The following is a 12,211-nucleotide window of genomic DNA, read 5'->3' on the forward strand; positions in this document are numbered from 1 at the left end:
AGTGAAGATCAAATTCTCTTCTTGGAAGATCCACCATATGCATATTACAATTTGATGCAGTGTTTTCTTTTGCTAACTTTAGGAGGAGCCTCCCCAAACTTCTGAGATCAGCCAACCATTTCAAGTCTCTGCAGGCCAAACTTATCCACTTATAGCCTCAAAGACAAAGCGGGATTAACTTCTTTCTCTTTTCTCAAAATGCATCTACGGTTATACTATGCTTACTGAATTCTGAGAGGTACGGTGACTCACACTTTTTCCTATATATTTTCTATTTGTTCTAATTCTATAGTTCTTTATAATTTATGTTTTGACTATTGTATTCATTTGAGAGATCTTGAAATGGCATTAATATGATAGGCCCTGACCTGAGATCTAACCTGCCAAAATTTATTTCAGGATATGGATACGTCTTTTGAAGTCAGGTTCAAAGAGTTTATGATACTTTGAGCTGAATGATTTAAATAATAATACACCAATAAACATGACTGAATCAGAAAGATTCAAGTTATGTGTGGCATTATTATAGTTAGAAACGAGATTTGTTTAAAATTGATAAAGTATAGCAGGCTTCAGGATCACCTTTTGTTGATCAAATCTTCATAGTTATTTGTTATTTGTAAAAGCTTTTCTTAAGTTAGTTAACCAACGGTTGATTAGGAGAGTGGAATCCAACCCCAGATCCTTGGTTAATGGTTACACTCTCTTAGATAAAACAGACACTGAGTTGAGGTTACACTAACACCTAATGTCCATCACGCTTTTTGAATGGCCCAACTCCAAATCTATGGTAAATAGATGATGACATCCTTAATGTTGGTCAATGTGATTAAGGAAATCACTAAAGTTCCAAATCATTTAGGGCTCTTGCTCTCTGTTTAGCTAAGCTCTTTTCAGTATGTAAGCTTTAAGTTCTTATGGCGCCTACTGCCTACATTAGTTCAACATGATCATATTAGGTGAGGTTGATGCCTGATGGCAATATTCAGCTGCTTGTATTTGATAAAGAAATGTGAAATGATTCTAAGGTATTTAGTCTGCGCTATTGACAAATAAAGTAGCAGTGAAATTGGATCCATGTTCCAAAACTAAGGGGCAGGGGGGGGGGTATTTTCTGTCCAAAGATGATGCTTGCTCAAGATTTTTGAGGACTAAGTATTTTATGAGAACAGGAGATATCATTAAGTACGACATAATATATATTTTGTTGTCAAATGACATATAACTTTAATAATAATGTTAGACTTTTATTGGAATATAATAATAGTCGAGGAGGGATCTTGCTTAATATGTTACTTACTATATCACAAAAGTCATTTGTTAGTAGTAGATGAACAATTGAAGTAGTTGAAAGATTACGACACTTATTTGCTTTAAAAGTTGGATGTGGGGTTCCATTAACTGTACGAATATCTTCATAACTCCTAGGTCCTTTAACAACATTAAGCAACATTCTTAAGTAGAACCTTTCCCCTGATGTAGGATGTGCGTAGTAAACTCGTCCAACTGATTTTCCTCGTTTTCGTAAAGTCCACTTATTATACTTTTTTTCCAAACAAATTTAGTTGGGAAATCAACATACGTAAATGTCCTGGCTAATTCATACTATTCATTTGCCTTGAACCATTCTGTAAACTTTGTTCTGGACACTTTTTCACGACGCACTACTACTTTTGGATCATCTTTCTCGCTATAGTATACAATATTCTGACCTTCAAGATGGAATGGCAAACGCTCGACACTCGGATTTTTGTACTGTATATCAAAATTTAGAAGCCTCCAAACTCCTTCAGAAGAAGAAAGAAATAGACAATCTAAGAAGTTTAATACTTCATCTACATCCCTGACAATTTGTTTCTTACTGTTATTGTTTGTCACTACATTCTCAACAATCATTGCAGATGCTCTATCCTTTCCCTTGTTAATATACTTGAATAGATACTTGATTGACCTTGCTTTGTTACAGTGTTCAACATTTATGTGGGCTTGGAACTTCACAATCAAGTCCACATTGTGTGGAATGACCCATTTGTTATCAAGAGTTATTCCGTCTTTTTTTGTAGTTTGACCATTGTCTCTCCTCATATAGACTGTGAAGTCATTTTCGTCAATTGTTATCTTGCTACAGAATGGTTTCGGATAGTGCCTAGAACATTTTTGATTCCCATCATCAGTTTTTACCATGCAAGGAGAATCTGGTTTAGACTGGCCACATGGACCGTGAATCATGAATTCCACAACCGCATTATACGAACTTTATCGGCCGAGGGTGGGGCAATTCGAGATATAACTCTGTTGACTTTGCGAAGGGGTGGAAAGCTTTCTTCGAAGTTCTCCAAAAACAACAAGATATGAGCATGGGGCAAGCCTCTCTTTTGGAACTCTATTGTGTAGAGAGCTGCAATTAATTGGAAGTTAGTATCAGATTTTCATACTTTAATAATATAATATTTACTAAAACTTAATAGTAAATATAAAAACTTTCCAACAAATTGTTTACAGATGCTATGTAAAGAAGTTGCAAACTAACAGAAGCAATGGAAATAAACTAAGAAGTGGACCACTTCACCACTCTTTGATTGACTGTTCAAACTGAGTTTAGAAAGGGATAAAATGGAAGGAAACTATTACTGATGAGAATTAGGCTCGTTTTTTATGATAAAAGTAGTAGAGACATAATCATATAATTCCGTATATGTTGGCATATGTTTTTTCAGCTCAGTGAAATGAATGGGAGGGTGATTGGATTTAAACCTCTATACGTGGCTGTGACTCAACGCAAAGAAGAGAGGAAGGCAAGGCTGCAGGTGGTGTATTTTACAAAGACTATATGTATTTTGAATTTTAAACAAAATTTCTAAGCTAGCCTGATCATGGGTTCCCATTAGGTAGCTCTGAGAAACTGGCTTTGGTTTTAGACTGTCAGTCTAGTGTAGGTACCACATGTTCGATTAATGCCTAATGGAGTCCCACTTGGAAGCAATGGCCCCAAATGGGATCTTTTACAGGCTTTAGCTCATCCATGGACATGTTAATGTTTATGCTCCCAGTATTTAAGTTCATTCTAGAGCATCCCTGTGTCCTTGTCCGTGGTAGGGTGCTCTAGATTCTTCTCAGACCTAAATAGCCATGAAACATGCAGGAAAGCATAAATTTCTGGTGCGACAGTCCTCATCTGCCCAAACTTAGTAATCGTGAATTGTATAGACTTTTTAACACAGGGTTAAAACATCCAAATGATATTAAAGCCTTTACTATTGAAATTTTCAGTTAATTTGGTTTGAGTAGTGATATTGAAAATCTTGAAATAACATTGGAACTGCGCTTTCATGATTTCTGTCATAATATCTTAAACTTTGCTATATGAAGTACAATGTATGTCAGCTAAGTTAGCTAGGTTTCTTGGATCTTGAATGAAACTGTTAGCAATGAGCCCCCTACAAATATTAATAAAAATAATAAAATAATAATAATAATGTTGGGGAGTTTCAACATACTGATTCACCTTTATAATGTTCTTTTGTTGTTGATTAGATGAAAGTAAGTTTCTTTTGCCAAATACTACTGCATCATGTTCTACTAAACTTCATATTAATCATGATCACTATTCAATTTTTAGTTGGTCTTGTTTCTCAAGAGGAGATTTATGTTCTTTGAAGAAGTTTGCATCACCTGTAACTGAAATTTATATTAAAAAAGAAATGATATTGATGATTTGATTATTGTACCTTCCGGCATGTTACTCTTTGCTTCTTAATTTACTATTCTTACTGATTTTCATGTCTTGATTTTTATTGGTAGCTTTTATTGGCATGACAACAACAAAGTATACTTGAAAAATGTCAACTTGGAGAAATGTTGTATATGTTGTTAGGAATTAATAACCGTGTCTCATGCTTATGAACAACACAAAACATTTCAACCTTCTTGAATGAAACGTCAAAATTTTAATAACTGTTTAGTTTTTAGTTTGTTCCAGGAACAATTTGCTCAGATTCGAGCACCTTTTAATGTGGCACCAGTATTATATGTTTGGTTTTCACCCTGGTGGACCAAGGCTACCCCCTCCACAGCTGTATTTTGGCCCCGTGTGGTCCGGCTTTTGCCTCCAAATGCTTATGGCTTCCAAAGAACAACTGTTACCTGGGATTGCCCCTAACTATATAGCTCCATACCATCATCGAGAGACCGCCACGACCGGACGGAGGGTGGGTGCAAGGAGAAGTAGAACCTCCCGACGGATCACGGCGGTCGCGTTAGCTTTTTGTTTTGATTATTTTTCTTTTTTTTCTTGTCGGTTGTCACAAACTTGTGTGGGGGTTATAGTGTTGTCTTGTGACATTGATAGTATTATATGAATTACATTAAAATTACGAAAGAATAAGTTATAAAACAACTAAATTAGTAAATTACTTACCCGCTCAAGCTTTTCCAAACCTTTTACGTTTTTTGCAAATCCGTCATAAGTTCATGCAAAATTTTGATTTCAAAAACTCTAGCGACAATTTCGGGAAATCGGCGTGTGTATATCCAGGAGCAATCTTGTCAATACATTTTTGAACTTCAGGCCATTTAGGATTGCAAGTAAAAGTTATGAATAGATCGGGGAGATCCAAACCTATCGACAAATCGCAATAGTGTCTTGATAGTTTTGCAGCATATAATGTCTCCAGTGAAAGAAGATGGTAGAACTATTCGCCTTCCAACAAAACCTGGTTTTAAATCTCCAGAAAGTATTGCATCAACTAATCCTTGATAAAGCTCAGCACGAATAGTCTGCTGGTTATTTCTAACCCAATCAACTCTAATCTGTTCTACAGCACAGTAAGAATCAACAATAAGTTGTTGTTTCAAGCGTCCACCAAGAACAATTGTTTTTCCTTCTTTTAGTCTCATTTGCAATCTAAAAGCGTAGAACTCCCTCATGCTCATGTTTGTCCTTTTCCCAACTTTGACATTATTCCGATAAGGGATATCAATCATGTACCCGTCTTCAGCATGAGGAAACAAAAGAGGATATTGCATGGCCATGAAACTTGGGTGCAATTCATTTATTCTTTTCAGGCCATATCCTTTTTTGTCCACCACAATATCACGAAAATTGCTAAATTCACTCTCTTCCTCAACAATAAGTGCAACAACTTCAGATGATGTCGGCATGTTATAAAGTCTCCCATCCTTTTATCTTGTACTAATAAGCTTTATACTGAAATCACCTACTTCAAACTCTTTAAACCTGTCCTTTGCTATTCTATAAGTCTCAGTAAGTTTGTTTGTATTGTTCAACACATCTATCAGTCCCTTCACAATATTTGGATCCAACTCTTCTTCAGATCCGTTTTTCAAAATTTTCTTACTAAGAGAGTTCATTATGTTCACAACTTCATTATCAGTATCATATATGTAAAGTTGGGAAAACTTAGGGCGTAAACTTTCAGGTGGAAGCAAGGTGCCAATTTTGTGGTGGTTTTGGCCTTTTATCTTGTAGACGTATGGACCATGACCATTGTTTATTGATTCTTGAACATCACCTCCTGTTGATGTGAAAGCAAACATGCTGTTATATACTATGATATTTCTCATTAACTTTTTGGATCACGGAGCGAATTGCGATCCATAAGCTCATTTAAAAATCAGGTGTATCTTTCAAAAAGGTATTTGAACTTTCCTCCACCGCAACATATAGAAAACTTTGGATTTTTAGGATTTTTCGTTCGGACATTCCTTTCTTCATACCAAACAATGGCATCACAGTAAGGACACACCGATGTTGGTTCTCCAAAATCCAACGGTTGGAAACAACGCCCTAAATTAAAATGAATATTAAAAACTATAACTAATAATATAAAAAATAAAATAATATTAAAAACTATAACTAATATAATACTAACTTCCATGCAAAACTTCACTTGGTTTCTCATTGGAAACTTCAACTTCCATATGGTCATTGGTATCGTTTTCATCTTCTACTTCTGAATCATTCCCACTGATTTGAGAATCGTAGTCATCGTCACTTTCTCCAACACCGTCTGGTTGATATAGGTGATTTTTTCGGGCATAATGGTTGTCATCACTTGTTTCACCATCACAATTAACATAACCATGAGTTTCAACTGGTTGGATTTCTCTATTACTCAATATACGTCTTCTTTTATATCGGCTATTTTTGGCTTTTTCATTATTTGACTGCGGTCCATCCACTATATAAGAATAAAACATGTTAAGTACAAATCAAAGCCAAGTAACAATGAACAATGAAGAATGTCTTACCAAGTTCATTAGGAAAAGGCTGTGAAGGAAAAAAAACCATCAAGTTGATGTTTAGTGGATGTAGCAATAATTAAACAAATATTTTTTAAAAGAAAAGACTTATACTTATGGGATATTCAATAGTAGATCGTTCTATGTCTTGAATAGAGGTATTGTCATTATGATTTGAACCGTGTTGATCTTTTCTGAATTTGATTCGACGGTTTTTGAACCAATTCTTTATGTTATCTTCCGAAATTTGACCATGTACTGACAGCTGAGTTGTCAAAAGTTTGATTTCTTCCTTAGTATAATATAAACTCTTTTGATTAAATGCACTTTCAAGTATGTGAAGGTGCATCGTTGTTGGTGACCATCGCTTTCTTGCAAACATAGTTACCTAGTAAGAACTTAGAATCATGTTGGTGTGAAAGAAATAATGTCGTTCATTGTTAATGTGAAGTTGCTAAGAGAACTCGAGATGGTGCTTTCTATATAATGGGGAGATATTGAAAGAAGACTTGTATAAATAACACTTAAAAGTTCAAGAATTGGTCGCAACTTTTTTCTCCTAATTCTTTTATATTAATATATAAAGGAGTCTCCTTATTTGAGGAGTCTCTCACTGAAAGAAGACTTGTAGAAGGAACTAATTAGGACTCTTCAAATTGTGTATAGATTAGGAAACTAAATTAGAACTCTTCCCTATTAAAAAAAAAATTCTGACAGGTGCTTGACATTAAAACTTGTCAAAGCAACGGTATTAAAGTGATTCTTTCTATAGGAGGTGCTTCTGGGAGCTACTCTCTTGCGTCCTCTGATGATGCTAAGCAAGTTGCCACATACCTATGGAACAACTTCTTGGGTGGGCAATCCTCATCCCGCCCAATTGGAGATGCTATTTTGGATGGAATAGATTTTAACATTGAAGGATGTTCAAACCTATATTGGGATGACCTTGCTAGGTACCTCTCCAGATATAGCAAGAAAGGTAAGTAGGTGTATTTGACTGCTGCACCACAATATCCATTTCCTGATGCTTGGGTTGGGGGTGCCTTGACAACAGGCCTTTTAGATTATGTTTGGGTGCAATTTTTCAACAATCCCCCTTGTCAGTATGCCATAGGAAGTATTACCAATCTTGAAGATGCATGGAAGCAATGGACCACATCCATCCCTGGTGCTCAAATATTCTGAGGACTACCTGCTGCTACTCAGGCAACTAGCAGTGGATTCGTTCCTGTCAACGATCTCACTTCTGAAGTGCTTCCGGCTATCAAAGGGTCAAGCAAGTATGGAGGCGTCATGTTGTGGTCCAAGTACTATAACGGCAGACCATGGCACAACCTTAATGGCAAGAATACTTCTAGATGATCAGCCATGTCAAATTTTGAGTGGACATAAATATCTTAAATACTCAGAAAGCTCAATTTACACGTTATAGACTCTGCCATTAACAGCTTTATTATGCTATCTATATTTGTTGATTTCAGTTCTGCTCATTTAATCTTTCCTTCAATACTAGTGTTCTTGATCTCGCATTTACTCTACTTCCTTGCCTAATGACTAAAAATAACAATACCTATAAAGAATAATAATGAGTCAGGAGAATAGGTGAGCATAGCATGCGCTATCTCCACAAACCCTGGATGCATTAACTATACATTCTTCATTCTTATTCTATGAACGGTGTCATATATCAATGTTTGTCATGCGTGTTTCAAATGAGACTTAAGTGTGAGTATCTTTGTTTCCAAAATCTTAGTTTATTTGTCTCTCATGTGGGCGTCTTTTCCCAGTACTGAAAATTTTGGAAAGTTTGGTGTAACTATTGTGAGCCCCAAATTGTAGCAGATGGGGTAGCCATTTTAGAAAGTTGCCTGTTAGCTTAGAAGCTGCAAGATTTGTCAAGTTCCGCTCTTCCCACTTGATCCTGCAAGCCCCAGAAGAGAGCTTTCAGGAACTCTGAAAACTTAACTGCAATGTGTGAAGTATGTCATACTGCAGAGTAAAATAAATAAAATGCAAATACCTGTGAGTGGAATAGGAGGATGAAGGCCATTATCTTTTTAATTAATGAAATAGATCATGAAAAATGTTTGTATTTATTATCTATGATGGTCCAATATCGTTAATTTTCAAAATCGAATTTACATAATAAGTAGAATGACTCAGAATCTTAAGACCTTGAATCTGTCTACATAATAAACAAACTTGATAGGAAACATTACAATATGATCCTCCTTGTATAAGATCCCATAAGATTCCACTACATTTAGCAATTCACAACTGTCGTCAGCCAAAATTAGCTAGACTTGGAAATTAACATTTTTTCCAAAGCTGCTTTTGCTGCACTAAGCTTCGATGTCTCTTTCTGCTCTGAACACGCTGAAGCCAAAAGCTTCCCATCCACCAAAATATTGGTAATATTATTTTCCCCATTCCTCCAATGTTTAATATCAACATTTTTGCCCTGTTTCTGACAAAGCTCATAAAGTATTGTGAGTGGTTGTTGTAGATTTTCAAGCACAACGATAGGCTCCAACAGTGGACTAAAGACATACCATAAACATTACATAACTTTATAACTAACAAAAAACAAAAACAACATCTTCAAAAACTCAGAGTAACTTTTTACCTCCCATATAAACTTTAAATCAAGTTTTGGTGTCTACATATACAGCCGCAGCAACGGGTTCGACGATATCCGCTAGGACTTTTGGTGCTTTTACCTTTCCTCCATACGTTGAGATCTCGCAAGCTTGTTCTTCTTTTTTAATTGCTAAAGAAAATTCATTAACCTACCAAAACAATATACAAACCCAAATATCAGAGCATGATCAAACCAAATATTTAAAGTTTAAAACCAACAGAATATTCGTAGCTTGTGTACCTATGTCAATCTTAAGTCATATATACTCATTACATTTATTGTTAGAACATACAATCTGAATCCTTTTGTCAACAAAATGAACAATAAATGGTGTTCATCAAAATAGTGAAGTAGGCATACAATGAGATAAGTATATTTAAACCAAAAAAGAGCTTACCTTGATCAATGGTATTGACGCTTTCACCACACAAAGGTGGGGAGTCCCTGTCCAGTCCTTGCATCTCTTATGTAGCTTTGGATGGAATCCAATGATGTATTAAATTCACCAAAGCATACCTTGTATGACATTTGCATCTTTTTTCTCTCTCGATGAAAGAGAGAACATGGAATATTTTGCCAATGACTTCCACCGCCTAACAAAGCACTGAAAGTCCACAAATAATTCAAAAAAAATGTGGCTCTTGTTTCTAATGAAATTAAGCAAGGGTAATATTACAAATGTTTCAATGGACGATGCTTTCTTCAGTTTATGTTAAAAAGGAGTGATGGATACTGGTTGCCTTTACATATTGAAATGGTCTAAAGAGCTTATGCAATAAGAGAACCAATGACGACAATTTAATGTGACTCAGATTTTAGTATGAGGATAAAAGCGTACGAAAAGTAATCATACCTTTAAGCCCCAAAATCAATGCCAAAGAAAGAAACTTTCATCTCCGTGTCTTATTCAATTCAACAATGGTTCGATTGAGTTCTTAAAAAAGTGGGAGATTGATCGAGTTAAAAAGCAGAAAGGGGCGTCATCGTCTTTTCAAATTGGATATTCGGTTTCGGAGAAGATCAACAGAGGGAAGAGATGGAGCATACCCGTTCAATCTGTTCACCTTGCTCAAAAATTGGTAGGCTTGGTCCATTAATTCTATATCACCTCTCTTTGAACCTTCTATGCTTAGGAGAGTCTATGAAGATTATGCTGGCTATGTGAAAAAAAAAAAAATCCATCACTATCATCGAATGGGGGTGGGTAATTGGAGTTAGCGGTTAGTGTTTTGAGGTTTTGTGGGTTTTGCTAATATGAAGAGAGAGATATTAATAAGAATTGGCGGAGATATCTCGGACGAACATAAGGGTTCAGAGATGAAAGGGAAGAGAGGGTGTAAACCCAAAAGATAGTTTCGGTGGGGTTAAATTTTGTGGGACTATTTAGTTTCGCAGTTTTTTTTCTCCCCCTTTCTTGTAATCCCCCTGTCGACGTGGACACCCTCACAGCGCTCGGAAAGGGACTTCTATTATATATATATAAAGAAGATAGGGTGTTAATATTTTCACCTCCTCATGAATCCAACTCACTCCCACAGAGGGTCTAGAACATAAGATAAACAATACAATACTATATGTAGCAGTTCAAAGTTTGAAAATTGTTAATTACAAAGAAAAAGTCATACCTGATTCTCGTGTTGCTCCTCCTTCTTAGATATATAACACGGTGACAACTAAAAGTGTGTATCAATGTCCCAGATCCCTGATTAGTTCACATTGCAGATTAATTATAATCATCAGCCTAATGAAAACAAATTGTCGAATATTGTAGAATATTGGCAATAGTTGAATTAGCAATATTATTGAAGCAAATTACAAAAAGATGGTGAGATATCCAGCATACTCCTATAAAAACCAAAGAGACTTACTTACTTCCCTGTTGGGTGCGACAATGGATCATAGCTTTTCCAAAAATATCCCTTTATATCCAGGATTAGGTGAACTTCTTGATTAAACCCGTCTAAAATGACATAAACCACGTTCATTGTATGACAAATCAGATGGCAAGGAAAGGTCACCTTCTTCCAAACAGATAGCCTAAACTATGTCATTTTCTCCCACTGCAATGGTTTCTTGATTTATCATATAGAATGGTGTAGTTTGAACTACTTACATTCCTAAAGAAGCAACCTCCAGTACCATCATAGTTGTATACTTGTTGAGTACTTCCCAGCCCACTGGTCACCAAGTTTCCCTTTACCACTATAGAACCTTGTCCATTATGCACATTCTTGAGTGCCCAGGGAGACATTCGCGATTGAAGTGTAACTGCCATTTCCTTGGTCCACATTCTCATTGTACAAATAAAAGGGGAGGTTTTGGAATAATCTGGCCTTGTAGATATGAGATGAGAGTTTGGAATCAATGCTCTAGTTAGAGTTAATTGTTTGACTCACAATTTGCAAACTTCCATTTTCCCCCATCCGCATAAAGTTTGTGAAACTGAATTCTTGGAAGGAATGTGTACCATCCGCATAAACCTTTCCATGATACGACTCCACCCATCCACTTGAATAGATAGACCTACTTGCCTTAGTCAGGAAAGTCCCATCTAGACCACTAAAGTTTGAAACCAAAGACACCGCAGGAATTGGACTCTTGTATTCGATCAAATTTCCCTTAGTTTCCACGCTCTTACTGTCCAACCATATATGCAAATTCGCGTCAATGTACCACACATCCAAAGCATTTGTAACACCAAATCCAAACTTATGTTCCATTCCATCAATGTCGTAAGAAGGAAGATCAAATTAAGCATTAACCCCTCCAGTATAGATCATAATAAAAGGATAAATAACACCAACTGCCTTACCATCAAGACTGATCAAAACTTCTCTAAAAAGTTCATTCCCAGCCAAACCCGTAAGATTATTGGCAACTATATAATAATTTAAGATAATAGATTATAGATGGATTACTGCTGCAAATGAAAGAAGAAAAAATCGTCTTCAGAGAAGACCTGTTTGGAAGAATGAGAGATGTGGATTTTGGATGCACATCTCTCAACAGTGATGATCCTCAGCTCCAAAAGCACTAACGATGCTGCAGAATCAAATAGAGCTACTGATTATTCCCTTTAACTATAAATTCACGTTTAAATAAAAATAAATCATCAATGTACGTCAAACCCATAACAATAACATGTGCTTGGGATTTCAATCCATCTATAAGCGTCAACAGTTGAGAAACAAACCTCCTTTCAACTTCTCCATTTGTCTTCTCTCTTTTGGATGGGGAAGAAAGGTTTTTTTTTGGCGACCGTATTGGTTTTTTTTTGGGTTGAAGGGTGTAATTTTTTGAGGTCTGCGA

The 12,211-nt window shown here is 35.9% G+C and overlaps 1 pseudogene; it reads left to right on the plus strand.

The window, feature by feature from the left end:
* The first annotated feature begins 6,688 nt into the window (after nt 1–6,688).
* Nucleotides 6,689–7,623, plus strand: LOC147503223 (hevamine-A-like; annotated as a pseudogene).
* The last annotated feature ends 4,588 nt before the right edge of the window (nt 7,624–12,211 follow it).

Source organism: Coptis chinensis, chromosome 4 (genome assembly GCF_015680905.1).
Source record: "Coptis chinensis isolate HL-2020 chromosome 4, ASM1568090v1, whole genome shotgun sequence".
Taxonomy (NCBI): Eukaryota; Viridiplantae; Streptophyta; class Magnoliopsida; order Ranunculales; family Ranunculaceae; genus Coptis; species Coptis chinensis.